Raw genomic sequence first — 18,229 nt, 5'->3', positions numbered from 1 at the left:
CTACTGACACGAGTCCCAAAACAACACATACTGGCAGTGAGAAAATGCTACTGTCTCACAACTGTGGGGCTAAAAAAAAAAAAAAAGAGCAGCAAAGGTGCAAACAAGGAAAATCTGACCCAGTCCCCAATTAATGGCATAAACAGTATTTATCTATGGATGATTAAGTGCTGCCCTTGTTCCTTGGTAGCAAAGTTCAATGATGATAGACATCTTGGAAAACAGGTAGATGGACAGAAAGATAGATATCCTCAGCTGCTTCAGCTATCCATAACATGCCATGTGCTGCCAGCACTGCTTTAGCCTGACCAATTGCCTCAGTAACATGTTCCATCTTGTCTGATCAATATTAGCACTTCAGTAACCCTGCAGAGTTGCAGCTCTCTGCTAGCACAGGAAGAGCCTCGTCCTGCCTTCTTGTATAGAGCCATATGGAAGAAGAATAACCATTAGCTGTTTAAATACTTTCATTTAATTGCTCTCATCAACTTTGGTTTTTTTGCTCTGATACCTTTTGTACCTGTTCTGCAAATACTTTAGAGCAAAAAGAAAAAATTGAAGCATAAGAAAATGAATGAACACTGGAAGAGTTTAACAAGAACTCTGAGTTTGGTGTCCAGCCTCCTGTCCAAGCAATTACTGTGTGCCTCAGTTCTTTAGAATTAAAATGGGATAATGACACCATTAAATCACCTGTTGTAAGGCTAAGAATATTCATGTGATTAGGAGACCTACAAGAGAATAAGACCCAGAGGCAGAACTGCTGCTGTTTCCTCCTGAGATTAGGAGCTGACTGAGATACTGAAGGAGACATGATACAGAGGTGGAGGATCAAAAAGTTCATGAGCATTGTGGGAATAACAGCACTGGAAGAAAAAAAATCTGGTTTTTGCCTCGCAAAATCTTTCATTAACTGGCAAGCAAGGACAGAGTAGAATAGAATGTTACTCTCCCTACCACTGTAAGAGTGTGTTCCTGGTAAGAGTCTGGGAAAATAGCAAATACCAGTGAGAGTCAGAAACTGGGGCCTCTCCCTTGGCACCCTGAGGACATACAGAATGATGGGAAGTTTTGTGTGTTGTCTTTGTCATCCTTGAAAGTCCTCCTTACCTCGCTGCACAGGGCAACAGGAGCTAAATCCTGTTTTGTTAAAGTGAAACAAAGCCCTGTTGAAATGATCTGCAAAAGTATAAGGAGAGACAAAATATCCCTTCCCTATAACTTGTTGATCTCTCACATTTCTAGTTTCTCTATCTACATTGGCCAGCCACCATTTCCGTCGTCTTCTCTTTTTTTGTTTTCCTTTTCCTGTCAGGTTTCTTCAGCCATGCTTTTTTTTTTCCAGGTGGAAGAAGAAAGAAAGGTACAGCTAGAGAATCAACCACCTAAGCATCATAAGGCTAAATATTTGTTCACTTGCTTAAGATGCAGCAAGTCCTGGAGTGCTCTCTGTTTACCCAAGAGGATTTCAGCATAGAGGCTTGCTCCAGAAAGCTATTTGTTTAGAAAAGAGAAAAATCCTGCAGATCAGTGTAATCTCTGTTACTCTAGGAATTACTGAGTGTAATGTGGAGTGGGTGGGTGGGGTTTATCTCCTTAGTAAAGCAGCAGCTCATGGGAAAGACTGAGTGCTATAAAGTCTGCATCCTAGGAGAATCAGAACCTCAACATCAAATGTCAGAAATTCTGAAGGTTCAGGCATTTCAACTGATATTTTAAGTTGTTGCTGAGCAAAATTTTCATTTAAGTCAAAAGAATGGGCTTGATCCTTCAGGTTTTCCCTTATAAACTTCCAGACTAGGACAGCAGCCACATGACAGGGTCAAAATCCCATCATGTTCTTCAGGATAAATGCCTCTTCCCCAGATGGGGGAGTAAAGACAAAGGTGCCGAGAACTTCATTGCTCTGAATTTTGTTCTACAGAGGGAGGGTATTGAAGAATTTTCACCCCAGCTCAGGTTTTATCATGGTGAGGACAGCCCAGTATAACAGATTAAGCTACTGCAAGAGGTGGTTCAAGAAAACTTGCCTTTAGAAGGAGGATAAAATATAAGAAATCTCAAACAAATAATAGGTTTGCTTCCTATTGAAAGCTGAGTTTTCCTTTTTTCATCCCCTTTTTCAGGTTAAAGTCAGTGAGCAAAAACCATGTGCATTTTGTGGACGGTTGTTCTGCAAAGATGACTGGCAGAAAAAAGGCAAAAAATACAACTTCAGCAGCATGGCACAGCAAAAAGCAGCTCATTGGAGATGGCAGATGGACAGAAGAGTAGTAGTTTTGCTTAATGTTTTATTTTTGCCATTATTTTGTTCATTAAATATTTAAAAAATCATTTGGGCAATTGTACCACTGAGACTGTGATTTGCTATAAGATTTAAAATATACTTTTGGATAATTTCAAATTGTTTTCTGTCTTTATTTGACTGAATTTGCCACACTGAAACTGAATCAAACCATTGATTTATCACAAGTGTTTTATTCCTTATTCTAGATCTGTGCAGATCTAAGCTATAAAGTAGGAAAGCAGTAGAAAGTTGGACCTGTAAATATTTTAGAGAAAACTGCTGTTCTGTGGAACTTTATGCTGTTTTTCTCTGGTCCTATTGAGTGCTTTACAGAAGCTCATTTGGGAAATGTATTCTTTGATTTTGGTAATCAATTGATCAACATTTGAAGCTTTGCTCAGACACACAGCTATTGTGAAGAGCAGTTCTTTTCAATATCCATTTGATTGTGTTTGTGATGCTTGCTTTATTCAACTCTGCTCCAGGCAAATTAAAATGTACTGCTATATAATAAGTATGGGAAGGTTAGCATTCACAATTTAAGGATAAAACATTTTGACAGTTCTATTCTACATTTGCATTTAAAAATCGTAATGCATTTGATTAGAGGCTATGTTTATCATGGGATCTCTTGGAGGAATTGCTGCTGTGAGATTGTTACCTTTCAGGATTTGTTCTGGACTGTGTGTCTGTGGGGGAGCACAAAAGCCTGCTGCTTCCACAGGCATGTTATTTTCTGGTCCATGGTATGTCTCATTTTCTTTAATTTCTGATGGGGCTCCACCTGCACTGCTGCTGCTGAGTCATCTGTGTTGGTGTCTGAGATATTTTTGGTGTGCAGAGTTAGGCAGGTACCTGTGCACTGTTCTGCCTTATATGCTTGCCATGCTCTTCAACTGGTCCCCTAACTCTCAGTTTTTGGGGCAGTGTAGAATCCCAGTGGGGAGAGAGGCAGGCATTGTCTGGGCAGGGACAGGAGATCCTGCCACCACAACCATTGTCCTTGCTGGTGAACAGGTGATGCTCAAGCACAGCGTGTGCACAGACAATGGGCAGCATTCTGAGCTCAGGAAAATGATCACTGACACAGGCTGATGTCTGAAGGATGCACCACTAAAACTGTCAGGATTCATTGCTTTGCTTTTTCTTTTATCTGTCATCTTTCTGCATTAGGAATGTTCAGGGGGATTCAAGTAACCTGATATAACATCTGCAACTTTGCTATCACCAAGAAAACATTCAGATAATAAAGCTGTCTCAAGAGACCATGTGTAAATTAGACCAAGTGATAAAAATCCCCCAAAAACTAACCAACACACTGGCTAGATAGTTCAGTGATTTCAGAAGAGCAGAAATAAAGAAAAAACCCACATTGTAGGGTTTGCAGGAAAATGTATTTGAGTTCAAGTAAGGCCTTCTCCCCAGTCTTTCAGCCAATCTCTAGAGACTCTGTGTAATAATTAGATTTCCCTTGGGAAGGACGTGGACTTAGGTGATACCAGAAAACTTGTGCAGTGAATTCTTCAGGAGCTCCTTTCTACATTTTGCCCCATTAATCTGCCTCCAAAGCCCTGAAAACTCATATACCCTCAAACTGCTGTGAATTGTCATTTTCCATGCCTTTCTTCACATTTGGGAGCTGTTTCTTCTGACTCAGCAGTAAATAGCAGAGAAGGGATGGATTCTGGGAATTCAGAGATATTTTGTGCACAAAGTCCTCTTCTGATTGTGAAGGGGACCACTGATAAATCCTCTCAGTGCACCCAGACTGGGTCTTGCACTGAAAAACATCAAAATCTGAATTATACAGAGGCTATGCAGCACTATGGGTAAGTACTTTCGCCTTTCATGTCTTATTATGTTGTTAATTAGTTAATGTTTGTAAAGCACTTTGAAGATGAAAAGCCCTATATAAGTTCTAAGTGTTATTATCTCTAGGGACCTAGGTTCAATTCAAAGGTGCTTAATTACATATGCCATAAATTAGACTTAATGAGTTGTAGAATCATACATTTTATGCAATGTATGCAGATTTCTCAGCCAGAGCTGGGTCTTATGGTCTGCTGCAGTACTTCTATAGGTATTTAGAGTTGTTAAGAAAATTACACAAAAATAGAGCAGATCATTTCTAATAATGACTTGATTGTATTTCAGTACTATTTGGGACTTGGTGGAGCAAACCACTGGGAGCTTTGCTCAGCTGTATCTAGGGATTTTCCAGTAACCAAATTGCTGAAGGTAACAGTTTGGGGGTTATTTTAATTAGGATATAGCCATAATTCTAATCCACGCTTCTGTATTTTGGCTTGGCAGAAGGGTGCTGAGAAGTATTGGTATGACTGTTGTCCTTCCAGTAAGTCCCTGAAATGTCCCATTAGAGGACCACTTCATGTTGGGTTATGTTCACAAGCATAAAAAAAGAATTTCCCATCTCTGGAGATACCACTGTGTAATTTACAAGCCATTACAAGCGGGTAGCCTGCAAAAAGGGGAAGCCACAGTTATAGGAAAATGTGGTTTCATTGGCTTTGCAGAGCTGAGAGTTTCCATGTTTTGTAACTTACATATTTTGTGGCCAGAAAGCTGCAGACTTTGCCCTGCTCCAGCTCCAGCAGCAGAGCAGATGTCCACGGTGAGTAGGCAGCTTCTCCTGCCTCTTACAAAACCAGCAGAGTTCAGACACACAAAAGCAGCAGCATCACCCACCTGACCTAGAGGGGCTCTCTTGTGTCCCTGCAGCAGAATAAATCTATTTCACCTTGGGCCTTCCACAGGCATATAGAGGAAGACAGGATTTATGCTGCATATAAATATCTTAGGAGCGATTGTGTTCGTTAGTACAAGCCAGGTAGATTGGAAAAACGAATTATTAGCAATTTATTATGAGTGTCACTAACAGACTCACTCGAAAGTATTTATCCCAAAGTGAAAGTCATTTGATTTGGTTAATGGTTATTGTAAGCATATGCAGGGAAAAATGTCTTCCAGGGAAAAATGTATTTTTGAGTGCTCCAGACAAGTGAAACTGGTGAGCCCGCAGTCCCGAGAAAGCATCTGTAACCGCAGCCAAAAGGGGAACAATGTTCCTGACACTCTTTCAAGACATGTGTTTGAAGCATGGGTTCCCATCACTCTCAGAGCCACTCGCAGGTCTTTTCTTTATATAGATTTAGACAAGTCAACATGGGCCTAGATTCAGTGTGATAAATGCCTCTGTGATTTCTCCCTCATCTATTCTCTACTGTTATTTTAATGTTTATTTAGAACAGAAGTATGTTCCTTAAATGGGCCAGAGCACAGCTCCTGACAGTGTTTATCACTTACTTTTCCATATTCCCAAGAAATGGATCGAGTCTTACACCATAATTCCTGGGGTGCATCTCTTTCAAAAACAAGACATGATTTTGAGGAATACTTTTCATATACTCTAATAAATAGGAACTTCACATGAATGCTGATTTGAGCTCCAGGCTGTGGTTAAATGTTTTGATAGTGCAACAAACTTATCAACAAACCTTTCCTTCCCTACTCTTCCCCCTTCCCTTTTTACAATGAACAGATTTTTATCCGACTGGCTTGTGACTTGGGGATTTTTACAAGCAGGTTTAGGAACTTGTCAAATATTTGAAAATTTCAGTCTGAAAACAAAACAGAAAAATCCCACAACCTAAAAGCCCAATGTTTTATACAGTATGTATTAACTGGGTTTTTTTTTTTTTGACATGCTGAAATACCAATGGGACTCTGTTCTCTGACCTAACTATCAGTACTTAACTAGAAATTACCAGTCTGATGCCTTTTTTGATACTCCAAGACACCATTTATACTGATATAACTCACTGAGCTACCAAGTCACTGGAGCTGCACGACACTTTTTGTTTCCAAATTCCTGTAGCCTTTTGTCAAAAGGTGAAAAGAATTTTCATATTGGTTTTATTTAATCTTGGCTTTTCCAGCCTGTCTCCTTTCCTCCTCTGTTTCCAAGATGTCAGTGACTGACATGCTCTGGCAGTGCTATCACTGTTGCTCAAACCATGAGTGAAGAGCAAGTGGGACAGTTGTCAGCTTGAGCAGCTGCACTGAAGTGCTTGTTGCAGAGACATCAGGCAGCAGGGACAACTGTACAGCAGAGAGCACCTTGATACAGCCAGGCCTTCAAGGCCAAGAGACCAATGGCTGGGGAGGCTGCTCCTCCAGAAAATCTTCATGGGCTCGAGAAGCAGTACATGTGCATGGAGAAACAACTTGGTGAGTTAACATCCAGTACAGAACTCTGGTCACTTGGTGGTTGTGTCTGGTTGGGAGTTTTACAAAAACTAGCCATGCTTTTGGTTTGTGACTTCCTCACACATTTTCCTGTGTTAAGTCCCTAATTTAACAAAGCACTGACCTCTCTCCTCTGAAAATCTGTGGCTGTGGAAACATTACCCCTGCAGGAGGTCTGGAAGACTTCTGGACCCTTAGTGCTTCTGACTTCCTCTCTCTGTGAACAAAGAGTTATCACAGGTCAACTGCAGAGTGGAAAGTGTGGCAGCAAATTGTGGGGTAAGGCCAGATTTAATATTGATGTGTCTTTATACTACAGTGGATAAAAATCATCCATGCCTCCTAACAGAATATGGTATAGATGTATGTGAATCACCACAAACTTGTTGGTGCCTGTTATTTCAGTGGATTTTTTTTGGCAGCAGACTTGAAAAGTGTACTACTGGTCTGCTGCATGGTTCTTGAATTGCTTTCTCTCTACAGTTGTGTTGCAGAAAGAAAGAAAATCAAATGCAAAATTTAAAAAACAAAATGTCTGGTCTGAGAGCATTAAAAATTAGGTTTGCAGGTATTTAATGCCAGGAGTAGCATTATGACACCAAATGTTTTAGTCTCATGCACATATTACTTCAGCAAGAAGCTCTGTCCTCTGTGGATTAAGAGCATGCCTTCAGTTTAACCCTCAATTCAGTAAAACATTTCTATTCTGAATGATAGTTAAGTTTAAATTCAGACATGTCTGCAAATCCATTGTGTTTGATGTCTGAGATTAATGAGGTTAACAACAGGCTGAAATGTTGTCCTGAACCAGAGTTTGATTTGACAATGTGTGACAAAGTATATGTGCCCACCAGCATTTCTATTTTAGTTTCCTCAGGAAATAGGCAATGAAATTATCTAATAAGTATTCATCAGAAAATCTGCTTTGGCTATATCTTTACACTTAAGCCTGAATTTAGTTCTGCATTAGGGATTGGTTGAAATTTTGATTTAACTAGGAGCACAGTCCATGGCTTTATGCATCTATCAGGACAGATTTATGAATTAAGGGGGTAAAGTCACACTGTTGCCTGACAAAGGATATCAGAAAGCTGTTAGACTTAAAAATGAGCAACTCTATAAAGCTGGAGTTTGTCATGGAAACATCATCACATCAACTAATTGGTGTTACTCATTCACCCCGTTAGAGTAATTATTTGTAATTGTTATTATTGCAGCATATGTCCACCATTTAAGCAGTGCATATTCCTGGGAAGAGATGGGTCATTCATGAGAGAAACTGAGAAATTGAATTGAAAATGTCAAATCAGGCAGGCAGATGGAATGATTTCATTTGCTCTTTAAACGAATTTATTGTTTTTTCTCTTACTTCCTCATACAGGCAAACAGGGAAGCAAGATAATGCTATCAACTGGTTTCACAAGAACAAAAAATCAGAAATACCATAACCACTAAAAGGCATCTTGAATAAACACTTTACTTTGGTGGACCCAATCTTCAGGGGTGCATCCAGTTTCTCTGATACAGATACCTGTGAGCCAGCAAGGCACACTCAGGTGAGCTGTGAGCTTTGGCCCTGTGTCACTGAGAGAGGTAGAAATGGCCCTTCAGTCACCAATGAGCAAAGAGTAAATCCACAGATAACCTGTGTATGGACCCTTCTGCTAGCAGATAAAATCTGGGTATTTACAGAAAATCTGTTGCAGTTGTTTTTGTCTTGCATTGATAATGGGACTCATACTGGTGTGATTTAAGAGTCAGAATTAAAAAATAATCAAAACCTGCAATTGCTTCATCTAGATTTCTGGGAGGAACCATTGAAACTTTGTTCAGAATTACCCACAATTATGAAAAAATGCTCTTTTGTTCTTACATTAATTTGCTTACAGACGGATTTATAATATCCTTTAAAAAATTGATGTTACGCCCATCTGCATGTGCTTAAGCCCAGTCTGCTAAAATGTACTGCTTCAGCTCATGACGAAAGCTACTACTATTGTTTGCCTGCACAATACAAAAGGAAATAAAATGAAGGGCTCAGAATGGACTGTTGCAAATCAAGACTTCAAAATCTCAGTTAAACTGCTTTTTCTTCAGTATCTTTTATTACAAGAAGAGGCACTTATCACAGATATTTGGGATTTTTGGCAGTAAAAAATAATACTGAATGTTCAGATGATGATGAAGAAGCATTATTGTCTTCCAATGCCACTAAAGCTGAAATTTCCATTTACATCAATTTTTTTAAATTGGGGTGTTTGGTTGTTTTTCCACAAAGATCTCAAAGAGATAAGTTAAGCTTATTAGCCTAAATGTGGCAGTTAATATGCTGATGTTAAGAACATACTTAAAGCCAAGAGCTCTTGACTAGGCATTTCGACTCATTAAAGGAGAAATAAATGTCAAAATGAAGGTAAAATTGTAATACAGAATCTATTAATAAAGCACTCTGAAGAAACTGCCTGTTATTTTTTACTAGAGAAGTTGATATACAGTTCTGTAATGAAAAAAGTTATCTATAAGAAAATATAGATATTATAATTCCCTTAATTTAATATCAAATGTATAGAGAAATGCTCCTTCATTGTTCCAATCATAAGATCAGTGTCCAGTGAATAGCAATTTGTGTAGTCTTATGATCTGACATCCTAGGTCCAATCAACTTGTGGGAAGTGATGGAAAGAGCTTTTTAAATGCTGCAGAGAGGTGACAGCCTGGAAAAAGCTAATTAAAGAAGGTCTTTAAATTGTGTTCCTTAGGATCTTTCACCTAAAAACAAGCTCAATTGGAAACAAAAATAGACTAAGAGGGTGCTGATGTCAGTGCAGCAGCAGTAGTCCAAGTGTAGATTGTATATTGCTTCAATGATTCAGATCCTTTGATATGGTTTGGCAAATGAAAACCTTCTCTTACTATAAGTCATTTTTAGCATCTGGATTTGCATGCATGTATTATATCTGTTATATTAATTACATCTATTTTCACAGGTATAGACAGACATAGCCCAGTCGTGTGGCACCCATGAATAGATCCAGTGAGCCTGTGCAGCTGTGTTTTGATCAGCAGAGAGGTTTCCTGGCATCGAGAACTGAAATCACCTTGTGGCTATGACAAGCACATCTAAGTATGTAGCAAGTGAAAATCAAGGGTTTCTGTAAGGAAGAAGTAAGGACACCTACCACAAAAAATTAAAAGTAAAATAACCTTTAATAACTGCAACAATGCAAACCCCATTCTGTGTATTGCTCTAAACTGGCATTTAGCCATCCATCATTTGCTGGCTCATAAAGCTGATTTGTGCTCTTCCCTCCCCTCCCTGTTTCTAGGAGCGGCTGGCCTCTTTTCACCACTCCTTTCCCATAGGCACACAACTGGGACCCAAACACTCTTTTGTCTCTTCCTCTGGAACTCTGCTTTGTGACACATGGGGAAAGGGGGAGCTGTGAGCAGCTTGCTTTCTTCTTCATTGTGTAATGCCACTTATAAACTCTGTCGATAGACACTTGGGAGGTGTCTAAAATGTTAGACAAGGAAACAGGTACAATTCAGAGGAAACCTGACCTTGATTGAATAGGGTCAAAATGCCTCAACCACCTCTTTCATTTGAAACTCCTCATTTACAGACTCAGACTTCTTTCATTGTGGCTTAGAGTTGACAAATATGTGTGGGGTCTGTGTTACTCTGAAAAATAAGAAGTGTTAAGGAAACTTCCCAGTGTGACCACTCAGGAGACCCCCAGGCAGCCACGCTGCCAAGGACAGAGACTGTCAGTGCTGCCAGAGAAGCGCCTTGCCAGCAGCAGCCGCAGTGACCCGCTCCCGGCACACCCCATTCACACTCTCACCAGGTTTCCCACAGCAGCCTCAGATGTCTCGTTCCATAACACCACTTATTCCCAGCACAGCGACAAGGAGCAGCCGAGGAGGAAACCAGCCAAGAAACCCCCGGCCTTTACTACCTTTTAAACCTTTTACACCTTTTATCCTCTCCCCTTCTCTCCCAAGGCAAGTCTCGCTCTTCGGCTCCCTCTCGCTCTCCGTGTCCATCATCTCACTGGCGTCACCCATCCCCTTTGTTACCCAAAAGATCAGCGATTCCCGGCTCCTGCTGTGTCTCTCAGTGTCCATTCACCTGGCCGGCATCCCCATCCTCACGCCTTTGTTATCCCCAGGGTTGGCACTTCACGGCCTCTTGTCTCGGGCTCCCACCCGCAGCTCAATCTGCATCTCAATCTCCAATTTGTGAGCCGGGCTACCTGGACCAGCAGCATTCCTCAGCAGCTGTCCATCTGGATTTAGGGAATTCCGGGATTAAACAAACTCCTTGTGGAGAACACACAAATTCTATCTCCTCTGAAGGTTGTAGCACCAAAAATTGTGGAGATTACAAAAATTTGTTTTCAGGAATCCTGTTTGGGTATCCCCAGGTATTAGCATCAAGCAGTTGAGTTCAAGCTCCAGCTTCCTAATTCCCAGGTCTATTTGTATATGTTAATTAAGCTCCTGAGGAAACAAAAAAAAAAGAACTGAGCTCTAAATTTTGTGTCTAAGAGTTTTAATTTTCCTCCTGACATTTAGAAAACTAAGGCTGTAAACCACCAAAGGCTTTTGATCAAAATATTTGTGGTTATTTCCAGACTTGGTCACTGTAGATATTTCTTGAGCTTCCTGGTACAATATTTTATCTCAAGTCTTTTTTGCTGAGTATTCTAAGAATAATTTATCAAAATAGTCGATGAAGGTTCATATAGAATGTATTCCAAGTATTTGTTTGCTATATTATGCACCTCTTTCAACCTCAGTTTGTTTTGTTGCTATGGAAGCCCCTTCTAGTGAAAGCTGTTTGACCCAGGAAAGCATTAGCCAACCAACAAAGTCTGGAGCTTTCAAGTAATTCTCAGTATTTTTGTTTCAATATTTTTGAACATCTTTCTTACTGATCAAAACCACAGATGGCACAGACCTGACTTTCTCTTCACCAAGGATAATTTATATCACACCAGCACTGAAAAGGGTCCTGGAAAAAGTGTAGATGTAGTTAGTAGCCCTTTAATATCCTTTCACACTATTGGAGTAGCAGACAGGAATGGTTAGCTTGCGTGTCCTTGCTGGGAAGTGTGGGACTAGGACTGGTGTGGGTTGGGAACTGGCAATTCCTCCTCTCCTGTTCCTGAGCTGCTGAAGAACAGCCACATCAACACACTCAGCACAAGAGCGTTTCTTCACATTTATCTTAGGTTAGCACTTTCCTTTATTTAACTGTCTCTGATCTGACTATATCTGATCATTCCTTCATCTCATTTTCACTTAACCTTTTGCCCTCTACACAGACTAAGCATCCTATCAGATATCTCCCAAGGGACCTTCTTTTCCCCCACTCCCCCTTTCTCCACTCTTTCTCCAATTTAGGTGCTTTATGCCACTCCTGCTAATTTTACCTGATTACATGGAAGGAGCTGTAGATCTTTTTATAATTGCTGTTTTACTTAAAACATTGATTCTTCAGCTCATGTCTGTTTTCAGGTCATCACACCTCACTGGAGGTTTCCCTGGCTTAATGAGCAATTCTGAAACCATAGGAAGTACCAGAAGATGGGGGTCAGTGTACATTCTGATATTTGAAAGCCACTCCATAGCAACCACAAGAGGATTCTTGGCACCTGCCTAGTTAAACGGAATGTCCAATGTTATCTCTCCAGGCAAGTAAGATTCTGGCAATCACTATAGTCCTATTTCACTCCTTCTCAGTCTTTTTGACACCAACACATTAATTCTCCCAAGCTCCTTTGGCAGATGTAAGAAGTTTTCTCTTTTTTTTTTTTTTTTTTTTTAAATAATGTGATTGATAATATTGAATATTTCTTTTAATCTTTTACTGCCATTCCTGGGCTAGGTGATAGTTTTTGTGTTTGTTTGGATGTTAAGCACCAGCATGCAGTAGCACTTCTTCCAATCACTTACTCATTATGAAGCTCATTTGTAAAATGCTGCTGCTTAATTTATGAGTGCCTGTGAAGCCCCACCTACCACTGACCGTCCAACATTCTCACTGTCAAAGGTCACATAAAGAAAATCATTGCTTCATACAGAAATCCTTCTAGTTTAACACAAGGAATGGCAGTCCTTGCACAAAATTTGTCTATATGGTTTCATATGATGCACTGCAAAGGGTGCAAATAAAGCAGGTTCTCTGGTTCGATGCAGCAAATGGCCCAACTGAAATGTAGTGGCAAAAAATGTCATCATTTTCTTCACTTCCAATTTCTTGGGGGAAAAAAAATAGAAAGGTTGTCTGTGGAGACACAAATATGTAAAAACAAAAAGACCTCCCAGGATGACTTGAAATATGTTCAAATTACACATCTATTCCCTGCTCCCTAGAACCCAGTAAATATTTCTTTGGCCCTACAAAGTGTTTTAGTCTGAACCCAGGAAACCTCAACTTGACCTTGAAAATAAGATTGCTCAGTATTCAAAGTAAATGTCTCAGCCACATTACTGGAGGAGTTGCACTTTTCTGATTGAACATATAAAACTTGTCTCTTTTGGCCAGTGGGTAGATTATACTGTGGGGAACTCGTTGTTTTCCCAATTAGCTGACCACAGGCACTTTCAAACTCTCTTTCTCAACTTCTACATCTCAGTACAATGCTGGTGGCAAGGTTAAAATATCCGGTTTGGGCCAGTAGGGGCAGGGTTAAGCCAGTGAAGAGGAGTAGAGCCTATCTCAGTGGAGATGCACTGACCTGCCTTGCTGAGTGAGCAGCCAGAGCATCTCTCTACAGAAATTTTGTTTTGTCTTCTTCTCAGGTTTTAGTGGATGGTTTAACAGCATTTGATGCTCTAGCATCCTTCCAGCATACCTTGAATCCCATTTGAGATTTTAGATTGAATATGTCTGGATTTGATCAGTTATATCAGCTTATTTTCCTCTGATGTTTTTCCTCCTCTGCCAGCTGCATTAACTCTTCTTTCACCCAAGACTCACTCTATGGTAAGTGTAATGAAAATATTCTTTTAAAACACTTTGACATCATCTTCTGACATCTGTCTCATATTCAGGTATAAATTTCCCAGGTCAGGTTATCAGTTCTCTGTAGAAAAGTATAAGCACGTGTTCCTCATGGAGTGTAAAAGGACAAGAAAGGTCTCAGACTCCTGATGACTGGTCAATGTCTATCAACTGATGTTGAAGATCTCTGTGACCACAGCCTTCCTTTAATGTCATAGCTCAGACATAACTGCCTTTTCTCTAATAATCTTGGATAAAACAGACCAAAATAATAAAGATGGACACTTTGATTGGCATCTACCATATTAATTGAATTAAACCTGGCTTTAATTCTAATGAAAAATCAAATGCAGTATTGGGTGTTATATAAAATAAAGTGATGCTTTTTCAAAATGAGCCTTTCCATTTTTGCTTCAGCTTGAGTTTCTCACTTGAGGCCAAGCACATGTGTTGAAATGCTGTCAGCTGGTGTTTCACAGAGGCTTCTGGTTCAGGCCACCAGTGCAGGCACCCAGCTGCCCAGGCTGTGGCCCTTGCACCCTCCCCAGGTCCTGCTGACTCCTGGGTGTGCTCGGGGTTTCATTAGGTTGCAAGTTGTAGCCACGTGGTGCAGATTTAAGAGCTCTGTGTAGCTCAGGTAATATCCACACATCTGAGAAGGACAGTGCTGCTATCCAAACAGAATGAACCTTTGAACTTTGTTAGGCTTTTAATATGATATTAAGCCTCAGATTTATGAAACCAAACCAGAACAAAACAAAAGCATGCTTGCTTTCATTCTGTGTTCTGATTTTACACTGGATTGTCAGCAAAGCAGACCTTTTACCTATAAACAGATGGCACACTATTCTGTGGGATTTTCCCACATTTGATGAACACACTTCAAGTCCATTTACATGAGCATGGAAAATATTAAAATGACTACCAGGTCTGTATAGTGTAAGACACCTGGAGCACATTGCTGCCAGCAAGCTTCTAAGGTGGGGATATTCTGGCACACAGTCACGGTTCTGGGGACTGGGCCATTTTTGACTCAGGTTATTGCATCTTTTGACACCTAAAGACATGTTCACCTCTGACCCAGAAACATCTGCAACGTCCAACTATAAAAACGGGAATGGAAATGTTGCCTTTTTTTCCCCTTACTGTTATTTTTATTTTCTATTGAAAAGGGTTTTAAAAGGTCTATGAAATGTAAAATTGCTTTTTTTGCCATAGTTGCAAAACTCATTTCAATTTTTATCTGAGATGCACTTGTAGCAAATTTCCAGATTTGGAAAACTAATGCAATAACCCACTCTGAGGCCCAGAGTCTGAGCAGAGCCTGGGCTGCATCTCTGAGGCAAACGGGGGAACTGTGACAGTGAGCAGCCTTGTCCCCATTCCCACCATTCACCCCCACTTTTCCCCAACAGTTTATATTGCTTTCAAAGTTATTGTATGTTCTGGCTTTGCTTCCTAAAGTAGCTCTGGCTGATTTTAAATCACCACTTTTCTCCTTTCTGTGCAGGCAAAATTGCTAATAAGCTGGGCCATTACTGCTGCTCCTCTGACGTGGCCCAAGCTCAGAGCACCAGCCCTCCTGGTGACTGCAGCAGGGGCTGCAGGTTCTTGAACTGCAAACTAGCACCAAGTGGAGTCTCCCTTTCACCTCTCTTGTTCCCCTGCAATTTCTATGCACAGATTTTATTTCTTTTTTACTTAATTTTGCCTAGTAATTTGTGGCCCTAAAAACTGAGCTGGGACCTTTCTGTGTATCAGTCTTCCCTCCTGTAGAATGAATTGTGTGGTTTGTAGGAAAATGGAACTATGTTTGAATGAATAGCACCATGAAAACCCCCAGAATTCTTGCAGTCAATTTTTTGTTTCATTTAACCTGAGAGGTAGAATATAGGGCAGAGTAACATACTGTGTTGATGGATAAGTTATTGCTGTGTTTGAGTTTGCCAAAATTAACACATTTCCGATTGAAAAACAACAGCAATGGAAAAAAAATGGCTCAACCAAGCAAAAAAAAACTTCAGAAAAGTTTCCCTTTTCTGACTATAGGCATTTTATGTTAGAGCCTTAGAGCTGATTCTGTCTCTCCCAAGTTATAAACCCTTATGGATGCACCATAAAGATGTCCACCTAATGCAGAGAAAAGCAGATTAATTGATCACAGTAATATATTCTTATCCACTGAATAAGAGCATTCCACACATTGTTTCTTGTTTTGTTTCTGGCTTGTAAATCTTCATTGTAGGATACAAATGAAAATGACCCAAATATGTATTATTTATGAATAGGACTCTCAGATATTATGCTTTAGATTGATTGTGTTAGACAGGATATAACAGAAGCACAATAAGTCAATGAAAAATAAAAAGCAGAAAAAATGTTTCATGCTAAAACTGTAGTTCTAGTGACACCTCTTATATAAAGGACATTTCCAACACATTGACATTTATATTTATCATGGCTGTGCGTGTGATTTACAGTTGTCTAAGGTACTGAATATCAGGAATATCCATGCACATACACACCCCTCTGAATGATGGCAAGACACAGACTGCTGCATTGCCCCTTATACAGCAGGCTTTTCCTCCCTTTTTTATTTTTCTTCTCTAGCTTCAGGGATGCAGAGGAAGCAGTAGATCAATAGGGTGTCTTGACTGAAGTTGCCTGCAGCACTTCCATTTCTCAGACTGGACACTGATGCTAACTATCAATAGCAATAAGAGGCTGTCTCAGACAGAATTAAGGCTCCTTCTTCTGCATGGCTGTCTGGTGCTTACTGATAAACATCTCGTGCACAGGATTGCAACAAATAAACCATTTCAAGTGTGCAAACTAGCCACTGTCATTCTTCCTATTGATACTTGCTGTGGGCTGAAGGGACTGCTACTTATTTTCATACAGTTGATAACATGTTAGATAAGGATACAGATGGATAATAGCACAAAGGCATAATGCTATAAAGTGTAGAAAAATCATTGAGGAAATTCTCTCTGCTCCTGTAGAAACCCTGAGACAACAAAAGACAAAAATATTGACTTATGTTCAAACTACTTAAGAGAAGCTACAGCTAAATTTAACCATTTATTAACCTCTGTTTTTTAGGTAATGTTAAAGATATCCTGCCAAGCTATTTTATTCAGATATTTTTGTTTATCAGTCCTGGATTTGTTAGTCCATTCAGGAAATAAAAGTCACCAGGGGTTGGATGCAGTTATGATATAGATGGGGAGGTGTTGGGCAGCATCATTCACTTGTCATTTGGCCTGAGCTATACACCACACTAGCAGCTGCTAATTTTGGAATAACTGAGCCACTTTACCCTCCCTCCCTGCAAACAATCAATTTCTCAACTGATCTATATCTCTGTAGTGCATTCCTGGTTTTCAGCTTGAATAAGGATGAAGAATCAGGTTCGTACCCACCCACATGAAATCACCATTCAAATGCCATGGCCGAGATCTTCTTGGTGGTAAGTCCTGAAAACCCTGCCTAAGTCAGATATCCAGTGGAGTTATGCCAGTTTGCCAATGAAGAGCTCACATGCTAATTGGGGTTTATTTTTCTTTTAATTTTGCATTAAACTGACTAGGGCAGGGGAAGTGGTTCAGATGCTCTGCTGTAAAATCAACAGAGCCTTATTTCATATCCCCCCTCTGTGGAGCTCTAACCATTTACAGGAGCAAACAATTTGGCTCTGAGACATCTCCAGCTTTATATGCTGTGGGCTTTTCAGATCAGGAGGTTTGTTTTCAGAGGGAAATTTCAGTGATACGTTTTGAGTTTCAGACCATCTCAAACAAAATGTATCATGTAACATTATCTTCTTTCCTAACAATGTTTTGTATTAAATTTAGCAAAGGCTAATGTATTTTATAGGATGAGATTATTCTAAAGATAATTCTGTTGTTCCTAAATGCTTAAATTTAGGATGGTTGATGAGAAAATAAATCAAAGCTTCTAAGATTTTAGGGATACCAGTTATGAGTAGCTCTACTAAAAATATTTGCATATGAAGATTCCTGAATGTGTCAATGAATACATGTGTTCATTCAAAAGTGAAATAAAATGATAACTGGAATTTAATTTGGGAGAAGAAAGAACCAAAAAGAACATCCTACAAGTGATGATAGAATAATCACTTACTGATATAGATATTTTCACTCTTTTTTTTTCTCTGTTCCATGTGCTGCAGTCAGACTTGCCTACCACACAAGAACACTTTGGGGGTGGAATAGTTAATGTCTGTCGACTGCTCAGAATCACTGCTGTTATTAATTGTCCTCCAGTATAGAACATGTACATTTTGCATTAATACCCCGACTAGTGAGACAGAGCATGCAGTTTCTAGCTAGGGAAGCTGGAATTTCAGAAATAGCTTGGCTCTTCACTTTGATTACTTTCTGGCTGGAGAGTTGGAGTCAAGCTAATTCATTTTGTAAACATTGCTGGTCATTCATGTACAGTGCATGGCATGAATCAGGGCCGGACACTCAGGCGGGTGCAAGTTCAAAAGTCCAGATGGAAATTCCTGTTCCACTGCACACAGAACAATCCATGCACAAAGCAAGAAGGATCATACATGTACTCAGTCAAAATTCCCAGCCCTCAAAAAGGGAAGGTTTCCTTAAGAAAGGTGAAAAGACAAGGGCCCTCACTATTTGCTG

The sequence above is a fragment of the Haemorhous mexicanus genome, chromosome 12 (genome assembly GCF_027477595.1).
Source record: "Haemorhous mexicanus isolate bHaeMex1 chromosome 12, bHaeMex1.pri, whole genome shotgun sequence".
Classification (NCBI taxonomy): domain Eukaryota; kingdom Metazoa; phylum Chordata; class Aves; order Passeriformes; family Fringillidae; genus Haemorhous; species Haemorhous mexicanus.
This window is presented reverse-complemented; position numbering follows the sequence as displayed.